The sequence below is a fragment of the Homarus americanus genome, unplaced genomic scaffold (genome assembly GCF_018991925.1).
Source record: "Homarus americanus isolate GMGI-L3 unplaced genomic scaffold, GMGI_Hamer_2.0 scaffold51476, whole genome shotgun sequence".
NCBI classification, from domain to species: domain Eukaryota; kingdom Metazoa; phylum Arthropoda; class Malacostraca; order Decapoda; family Nephropidae; genus Homarus; species Homarus americanus.
In genome coordinates this window covers 3,211,064-3,221,311 of record NW_024736148.1, presented here as the reverse complement: position 1 = coordinate 3,221,311, position 10,248 = coordinate 3,211,064, and the positions used below count along the sequence as shown (strand labels likewise).

Below are 10,248 nucleotides of genomic sequence, written 5' to 3'. Positions count from 1 at the left end.
AGTCAATTCTCACTTTACGCTGTTAATATAACCCACAGGGTACCGCGGAAAGTGAGAAACGTGTAAAGTGAACAACATAACGTATGGGATTAATTGAAATAGAGACCGGACCGACCCCCAAACTCCACTTTTTGACGACACACAACTATGTTGAAGTAAAAATTTTATCTTTACTTTATGATGGTATGAACAAACAATTAATATAGAAGAGGTTAGATTAGGAAAAATAAAGGTTAAGTTAGGAAAAATAAAGGTTAGGTTAGGAAAACTAAAAGTTACGTTGAACACTTACGTTAGTAGAAGAGATGGGTCGGCATACGGGGATGGAGGCTGGTTCCGAGGCAGAGGGCAGGCTACTGGCCCTCAGGTGAGTCACCATCACTGTCATCCACACTTGTTATGGCCTCCCTGACAAATCCCTCAGTCATCTTCACTGTCTCTACCTCTGTCACTATCACTGGCTTGGGCTGGCTGTGGTGGGTTGCGGGCGAAGAACTCTGTTATGCTTTGCTGACGGCTGGTGTTTATGTTGTCGTGATAAACCTTGAAGTAGGGCTCCATAGTCTGCAACAGCTGGGTAGTGAAGATTTCATACCTGTTTGCGTCAGGGTCGTCGGAAACGAGGAGCTTGATTTTCTCAACACACTCGATGGCACCCCTAACATTACTATGGGATAAGCGGTGTTCTTCTTGGGATGACGCACCACCTGCCTCTTCACTGACATCATCATCATCTACCATCTCATCTGTAGTCACATGAGGATCCCTTATCACCTCCAGGATGTCGTCGTTGGTGGTCTTGGAGAAGCCTGCACCTGTAACACTCTGCGTAGCTTCTCTGGCAAGGTCCACTGCTACTGCAACAGTCTGAACCTCACCAGTCACAGATTGACTGCCTAGCGGCCGGAATGCCTTGCAACACATGTCTCCATGTGTGACGAACAGTTGCTACAGACAGCTGATCCCATGCCTCCACCAAGAAGTCCACAGCTTTCTTGATGTTGAATATTCTCCAGAATTGTTTGAAAAGTATTTTTTGCTCTGCCAACTGTTGATCCTCGTCGTCTTCGCTCTTGCTATCAGTGGTGGTGTCACTCAGGTTATGCAACTCTTCCCTGGTGTTGGTGTAGTCGTTCAGGAGCTTGAATTTTTTTGTTGAGAATGCAGCTTTTACATTACAGATTAACTCTTGGTCCATGGGCTGTAATATAGACGTAGTTTTGGGAGGAAGGAAGACCACTTTTACGTTGGGGTAACGATCTAACAGTAGGTGCGACTCTCCTGGTGCGTTGTCCAGCAGCAACAAAATCTTGAATGGCACATTCCGTTGCTCACAGAATTTCTTTACATCGGGAACGAAACAGTCATCAAACCAGGAGAGTGACAGTGCAGAGAACATCCACGCCTTATGTGCGGTCAGCCAGTGGACATTTAGCTTGGTCATGTCCATGCTCTTGTAGGCGTGTGGCTTGCGTGCTGTGTGGATCACCGATAACTTGAGCTTACAGGTATCGGAGGCATTGGTGGTAAACAGGACGATGATGCGCTCCTTCTGCAACTTCCGGCCCCGACACTTGCTGGCAGACTTGACAACGAAGGTCTTGGAAGGTAGCTTTTTCCAGAAAAGACCGGATTCGTCCATGTTAAACACCTGGTCGTCACTGTACTGTCCTTCCTCCATAATCTCACGTAAAAACGGAGGAAATTCCCTAGCCGCAGCACGGTCAGCACTAGCTTCTTCACCACCAATGTTTATATTGGTGATCTTGTTCCGGATCTTAAACCTCTGTAACCACCCAGAGGAAGCATTAAAGGGTTTGTGCTCTGTAATTCCCATCTTTCGTGCCACTGCCATGTACAGTTCACGTGCGTAGTCCTTAACAGAGCGCGTGTCGACCGCCATGTTCCGTCGCGCCTGACGCACCAAGTACCTCACAAGTATTTTTTCTGTCTGTAGAAGCACCTGGTTGTGAAAATACTTGATCATAGAAGCACCTGTAGACTTTGTGATCTTCATGTGCTCCTTTATCTTGGCTGCATCCTTCTTTATCGTCCGGATCGTAGATTCGTTCACACCATGCTGGCGCGCCAAATCAACCTGTCTTGTTCCTTTCTCTAACTCTTGGATGATCTTGTACTTCACCTCGTAGCTTAAGGAACGTCGTGTCTTCTTGGGCTTAGGGCGGCTGGGTCCAGGCAGGGAAAGGTTTCTCTCTGGGGGCGGTGGTCCGGCGGAAGCCATTTTACAGAACAATGGATGCACGATTACACGGTGTGGCCTGGAGGGATGAAACTGCCGCTGCTAGGTCAAGCGTCGTCTTTCCTCCCTCCCTCCCCCGGGTGGACACGTCATATTACTTTAAACCAATTACAGCTAGCAGCGGAGGGAGGTAGGGATGCATGGCCAATCACAGTCCAATACGTCATATGACGTCACTGATAACGCAACAGACACATGCACTGCGCAACCTTACCGCGCGGCTTGCCCAGGCGCAGGCGGGTGGGGCGAATCTAAAAATAGCGTCGAGCCGGACACACTCCGCGTAAAGGGGTACACGCACCGCGGAATGTGAGCATCCTGGGTTCCGGCAGGGTAACGCGGAATGTGGGACCGCGTAAAGTGAGTGTTGACTGTGTGTGTGTGTGTTTATATATATGTGTGTGTGTGTGTGTAATTGGCATTGCTGAAATCCTTGCAAGACAGCGAATAATTTGAATATAAACTTCATATATTTTGCACAAGAAATAAAATTAATCACCTGTATCACATTACAGTGGTCCCTAGGTTAACGAGCACAATTCGTTCTAGAAGGTTGCTCGAAAAATTTGTTAACCGAAACCATTGTTTCAATGGATTTTTGGGTAATTGGTTCCAGCTCACCAAAAATTGCCTAAAGTCAACAAAAAAGGTAGTAAAGTACACTTACTTTGAGGTGTGTATGTTGAAGGCTTTTGCATGATGATGATGGGAATTAGAATGAGGGTGGAGGAGAAGGGAGAAGAGAAGGCATTGGGGTGGAAGAGAAGTCACCCCATGGTGCCATTTCACCCATAAAATTTTAGTTCTCTTGGTGTAATTCAAGATTATTTTCTTTAAATCAACAGTGCACTGCATTATATATTGTCAATATGTAAAATAAATTTCAAAATGACCAATAATTTGCTTGGAAACAGAAAAAAAGCGTTATGTTGGAGAGAGTCTGAAGCACGATGTTACCTCCACTGAAAAGACAGAGACTGACGCCTGTATGGTGTGTTGACAGGCTGTTTGGCGTGCTAAAAACTAGTTTCCCTGTACTTAAATTATGTTAAATAATTGTTAAAATGACTAAAAAATTTAATATAAGACTTAAAATTATTGAATAGTACAAACTTCTTAATATTTACTAAAATAGTAAGGAATTTAAGCCCTAGAACCGATTACTGTATTGGCGGACTAATATGACAGCTAGTGTGCAAGCGAAAACATGTTGAGGGGCGCTCGTAAGGAATTCATTAATCGAGGGAATGCTCGTTAACCGAAGTTAAGAATGTTATGGAAAGTAATTCGTTAACCGAAATAACTTTAACCGAGGCGCTCGTTAACCGAGGGATCACTGTACAGTAGTGATTTAAGAGCTCTAGTGTATATGTACGATATATATAGTGATTTAGGGGAATTTTACGAGTGTTTCTGACTTCATGCATTTTTGGCTTTACTTTTCTGTGAGTTGGAACCAATTACCCAATATCCCATTGAAACAATGGTTTCGGTTAACAAAATTTTAGGTTAACGAACGACCTTCTGGAACGAATTGTGTTTGTTAACCGAGGGACCACTGTACTCTGTTCAGTTGAACGTGGATATAACAGGAGATATGTTCCAAGAGAAGTTGATTTAAACTTAAGGGGTGCAAAATAGTATGTTTACTGACTGGGAAGATGGGGGGGGAGGGAGAGAGGTGAGGTGATATGTTTGACAGTTGATGTCAAGGTCTAGTGCTTATTTATTTATCTGTACTTAAGAGTGACAAGTTTTTCTCTTATAAAATGTCACTGAACTAACCTGGAAGAATATTATTAACATTACTGGAATTCTTATAAGATAGTGATTAATTTGAATAGAAACATGCTATAGCTCGCATTAGACATACAAATTTTAGTTCTAATTTAAGAATTTTATTACAGAGCAAAAATTTTTATCTCTGGTGCAAAATATATGACGTTTATATTAAAATTATTTGCTGTCTTGCAAGGATTTCGGTAATACAAATTATATTCTAACTTTAATCTGTGATATTATATAAGATAAAAACTTTAAGCCTAAAACACCAAACCCTGGCTGGGAAGATGGAAGGGGGGGGGGAAGTGACAGTGACATGTTTGACAGTTGGCGCCAAAGGTCTAGTGAAGTATTTATTTGTTTATTTATGTCCTTTAGATTGAGTTTTGTTTTTTGCTTATAAAATGTCACAAAAGTGACCGGGGAGAATATAATTTACATTGCTGGAATTCTTATAAAATAGTGATTCATTTGAATATACTGTAAACATGCTATAGTTTGCACTAGACAAAAATTTTAGCAATCATTTAGTACAAATATTTTGAGTACATGTACAGTACAGATTTGCCCTTAGGACAGTGTAGCGTGGCTAGAGAAACATTAGGCGCAAAATTTTAAATATGATGCGCCAGATTGGCGCATCATTAATGCTATGTATTTTACAAAGACCACCTGTGGTACGGAAAGTTCTATAGTTCGGTACTGGTCAGGTCCGAAGGGTGCCGGATTAGGGAGGTTCAACCTGTTTATACATAATGCTTTCTTTTCTTTTTTTACACAAAAAAACAAAGGAATGTAGCAGCTTAGCTAATGAAACTAAAAAAGATTTATGAAATAAATATAAGCAGCAACACTGCACACTCAAGGTGGGGGGGAATATTCCATCCCTCTCGGTTTATTTTCCTTACATTTTTACTAATATTAATCACTTATATTGTACTTTGATTATTATGGCATTATGCAGTGTGGGGGGGAGGAAAGGAACAGTGTGGGATGGAGGAAGGAGTATGGGAGGGAGGGAGCTTGTGTAGGAGGAAGGAAGGAATGTGGGCAGATGAAACAATGCAGTTGGAGTGGTAGGTGAAATGGAGGGAGTATTGGATGTTCCTGGAGATATGGTGGACAGCAACCTCCACTTGCCACTGATCATCATTGTCGTCGTTGCTTTCCTCTTGTTCACACACATTGTCTGGGTCACTGTCATTATCACCACCTTCAATATCACTATCAATTTATACCTCTCTATCAATACCATTTTCGTTTTTGCCTCTTACCAAATACAGTAATTCAGAGTATATCTCATCCTGATTGAGTGACCAGATATATTTATTTGCCACTGCTATCGAGAGACTACTGCCCGGGTGGGCTAATCCCCGAAAAAGAAAATCAGCGGCTTTGACTGGGAAGAGATGGGAGGGTGGGGCCCCCTTGGGTGGAGGTTCCTCAATGCTGAGTGGTGGGAAACGTTTACTCAAGATACCAGACACCACCAGTCAACAGATTATGGTAGTTAGACTCGGTTTCAAAGGCGTGGGAAAAGTATATTTGGAAAACGTTCTAGTACATGAATGATCTGAGGTACTATAGTAACATCGATGATCACATACTTAAACGTTAATGACTAGTTATAGAAATGTGAAATGGATATTACTGTCACTTCTACCACAACCACCACTCTTTCATGTATGATTGCTCTGCTCACAGTAAATTAGGACGTTAATATGTGGTCATTTACACACTTCTGGTTACTGGTGCTTCATTCCTTTATGCTTTGTAGCTTGGTTATGAACTGGTGAATTTGCATGCTGATCAACACTGCTGATACAAATTAAAGTAAACCTTTATTAAATATAGTGATTAAAAGTTTTCACATGATAGAGAGAGATAAATAATGTTCTTTTGTAGATGTATTCCATGTTCATTTTACAATGTTTTGATTCCTTTATCTCATTTAAATTTGAATAAACAAGTTGTGACTATACAGGTTGTCCTCATTTATTGCATATCACTGTTTTTCAATTTATCACAGTTTAATTTTCAGGACTAAAGTATAGTGAACCCTCACTTTACGCGGTCAATTGAACCCACGGAGGCCCAGGTAAAGCGAACAACATAACATATGGGATTAAATGAAATAGAGACCGGCTGACCCCCAAACTCCACTTTTTCCGACACAATACCTATGTTCTAGTAAAAATAACGTCTTAATTTTATGATGGTACATGCACACAATTAATACTGAAGAGAAATAGAGAAATACAGTCGCCAAGTTAATGCCCATTCAAATAATGGACGCGACTCCCTCCCCCTCTTCTCACACTCGCTGGCTCTTCCCTCTGAGAAATGTTTGGGGGAAAACCACTAGATTTTAAGGTATAGTAATAAATAATACCTCAAACTAAAGTTAGGATAATATAATTGACATTGCTGGGTTCCTTGCAAGACCAGGAATATTTTGAATATAAATGTCATATATTTTGCACAAAAGATAACATATTTACTCAGAGTAAACAAAATACTTAAAAGTAGATCTAAAATTTGTATGTCTAATGCAAAATCAATGATGTTTATATTGAAAATGATCATCAAATTGTAAGAATTCCAGCAATGTAAATTATATTCTGGCCCGGTAATTTGCATGAATTTTATGAGCTAAAACAAATATCTTCAATAAATAAACAAAATATACTTACCGAAATACTATTTGTCAATCAAAATACCCCCCTTCCCACCTGCTCCCTGGGTCCCTCCCTCCCTCACCCCCACCTTCCCTCCCTACCAGAGAAATGATTGGGTTATAACAGTATATTTACATTTTTAGTAATAAATAATACCTCAGACTAAAGTTAGGATAATATAATTGACATTGCTGGATTCCTTGCAAGACCAGGAATATTTTGAATATACACGTCATATATTTTGCACAAAAGATAACATATTTGCTCTGAGTAAACAAAATACTTGCATTAGATCTAAAATTTGTATGTCTAATGCAAAATCTATGATGCTTATATTCAAAATGATCATCAAATTGTAAGAATTCCAGCAATGTAAATTATATTCTGGCTGGATAATTTGTATGAATTTTATGAGCTAAATAAAAAAATTATACTTCACCCGCGTATATGAGTAGATGCACCGCGTAAAGTGGGAATTCCGGTTCTGGCAGGGTACCGCGTAAAGCGAGGGTTCACTCTACTCGTTTCTTGAAATGTTTCTTTTCATTGCAATTTTCTTGAAAGGAAAAATTAAACCATGTATGTGAATCACTTCCAGCTGAGCAGAAATCAATGGGAACCTTCAAGATGCACTAGATAACATTGGAAGATAGTGGCAGTCTGTTACTGGAGTGGCCATTGTGTTGATCCTTGTGTATGTAGTGAGAGTTGTTTACCACAATCATTACGAATTACCCCAAATTGTACAAAATAATAGCAAAGGACCTGCCAGTGCATCTTAAGCACACCTTGTATGAAGGAACGATGAAAGTGTCATTTTAGAGGTGAAATTAGACATTATTAAATGACAAAAGCATGGTGATAGAATGACAGTTAATAAATGGCCGTGAAAGTGATAACATGTACACTCGTCACAAAAAGTTCTTGAACAACTGGGAACAACAAATTTCAAAATGAGCACTATGGCTCATGTCATCTCAGGATGGTTGGTATGCCTGGTTGTGAAGCGACTCAATATTTTGTAATATGTTACTTGCTTTTATACTATTTGCAAGTGAAAAGAAGTAATTTAATTTGCACTAAAGTTTCCTCAGAGAGCAATGTTCATAATTCTCATTCGTTTTGTCATATTGTATGACCTTTAGAGCGTTTGAGAACTTTTTGTGGAGCGTTTACAGTCGACCAAAGATGCATTGACGCCATCTTGGATCTTGTACTCACAATTTTACTTGGAAAAGTAAGGCTGTATGTAATGGGAATTGTGATTGGTGGATCTATTTTCAACTGTATCAATGTCAGGATAAATATTAAACAATCCAAAGTTAGCATTTTTTTTAAATAAACTATTCATCATTGTTTTAAATCGTGAAAAATTTAAAAATGTTGGTATATTTGCTTAAAAAATTAAGAAAATTTAATGTGAGAATCTTGTGGCAGCACCGGTTGTAGTTGAGTTGCTAATTCATAATTATAATTTCTTCATTTGCTCATATTATTTAATACAGGTTGACAACCCTTTATCCGAAAAGCTCTGAAAACCGAAAGTTTTTTGTGGGTCTTTTTTTTTTTTTTTTTTTAACAGGATTAGCCCACCCAGGCATAGATCACTGACCCACATCGGGGAAATGAAATAGTACTAATAATTAATTATTATTCAGTAAATATAATTTTTAATAAAAATACACTAAAATAAAATAATAATGATAACAATCATGATAATAAAATATAATAATAAAATTAATAATAATAATAATAATAACAATAATACTGTAATAATAAAATAATAGTAATAATAAAGAAATACAAAATTAAACAATTTCAAGTGAGAAACACGACCAAGACCTATAAATTTTTTATTAAAATTTTTATAGTCCCCGTCCCCGATGTGGATCAGTGATCTATGCTCGGGTGGGCTAATACACATTAAAAAAAAAAAAAGAAACCTAACCTTTCTAAAAACCGAAAAATTCTGAAATCCGAAATGCCTCTGGCCCCAGGGATTTCGGATAAGGGATTGTCAACCTGTAGTGTGTAATTTCACCTCAAATTGTTGGCCAGGAGGCAGCCTTCCCTTGATACTGTACATTGTTTCTTATGCAAAAAAAATTTTCTCACATCACAAGGGTATTCAGGCATGGAACCAGTATGATAAATTAGGATGACCTGTAGTTGCAAAATTTATTTACTCTAATCAGGCCTAGGAGCTAAGATGTGTAAGGTGCCAGATTATATGGAAAATTGTCTGTTACTTACATTTAAAGTCCCTTATATTATTTTTAAAAATTTTGTATTCGAGTATACCTCCCTAATAATAAGACATGGAATAATCAGCACTAGCTAGTTTAGCATAATTTTAGCCGAGGAAATGACCCAAAGGAAATTCGTAACTTTTGTTTTGACGAACCCCATTGGTAATTTAACAATTAAAATTCTTGCAGGCACATGAGCTGACAGGGGACAAGTTAAGACTGCGGGAAGTAGTTCCTATCGACATTTCGAATGACCCAGTGAAGACTGCCGACTACAAACCAGATGAAGACCCATCTAAATTCAAATCTGTAAAGACAGGTCGAGGGCCTCTACAAGGCCCAGAGTGGTGGAAGAAGGTGAGATTTTTCACGAAAACCATTAGTTCACAAATCCATTAGTTCACAAATCCATAGATATAGTATGTCTATCCTGTCCTTCTCAGTCTGTGATATCAAGACTCATTTGGCTGGGGCTATAGGATGCGGAAATTCATAATGTAATGGTTATTACATTTTAGCATTACAATTTATACAGGGGGGTCCCCAGGTTACGGGTTCCATTCCTAAGGATGTTCTTCACCCTACCTGGTGCTGGACGGGGCTCTTTTAGCCCCTCTCTCGGCCTATTCCTTGGTACAGTTCTTATTTAGCTAATTACATACAGACTTCCTTAATTCTCCTACAAAACTTTTGAAAATATGAAAAATATCCAAATTATTTAATTAACTTTCTCCTTTTCGTCCAATGAATTTTTTTTATTGGATTTATGGTAAAAAAAATGAACATGAAACAATAAAAGTCGGACGAACAATTTTGAGAAAGATGGTGCTGCCGGCACATGCTGCCAGATGTGTGATTAACACTCACGGCTCTGGATTCTTATATCCTTTCCACGCTAACCTGGCCCATAAGCCACGTCCCTCATCTAGCTACAAATAACTGATTTGTTCCCCTGAGCGTCTGGCCTTCCCCTGGACTGCGCATGTACTAACAAGTATTTATATCGACCTTTTATGATAAATATTTAAAATCTTCTAACATCCTCTTATAAGTGCTAATGCCTTGAAATCATTTGCATTTTGATAGTTCAGATAATTACCATTATTTTAGATAATAACAGGTCTACTTACCATTTGAGAACACATTTAGTGTAGAAAAGGGGGTGTGGCTTATGGGCCAGGTTAGTGTGGAAATACTTATAGCTCTTGTCAATTTTTTTCACTATAGTAAATTTTCCTACTGCTCATATACATGAGTGGTATTTCAATATCCCTATATG

General features: G+C 38.9%; 1 pseudogene; it reads left to right on the top strand.

The window, feature by feature from the left end:
• The window catches only part of LOC121872049, a 99,366-nt pseudogene that overhangs the window by 57,539 nt on the left and 31,579 nt on the right, over positions 1-10,248 (top strand).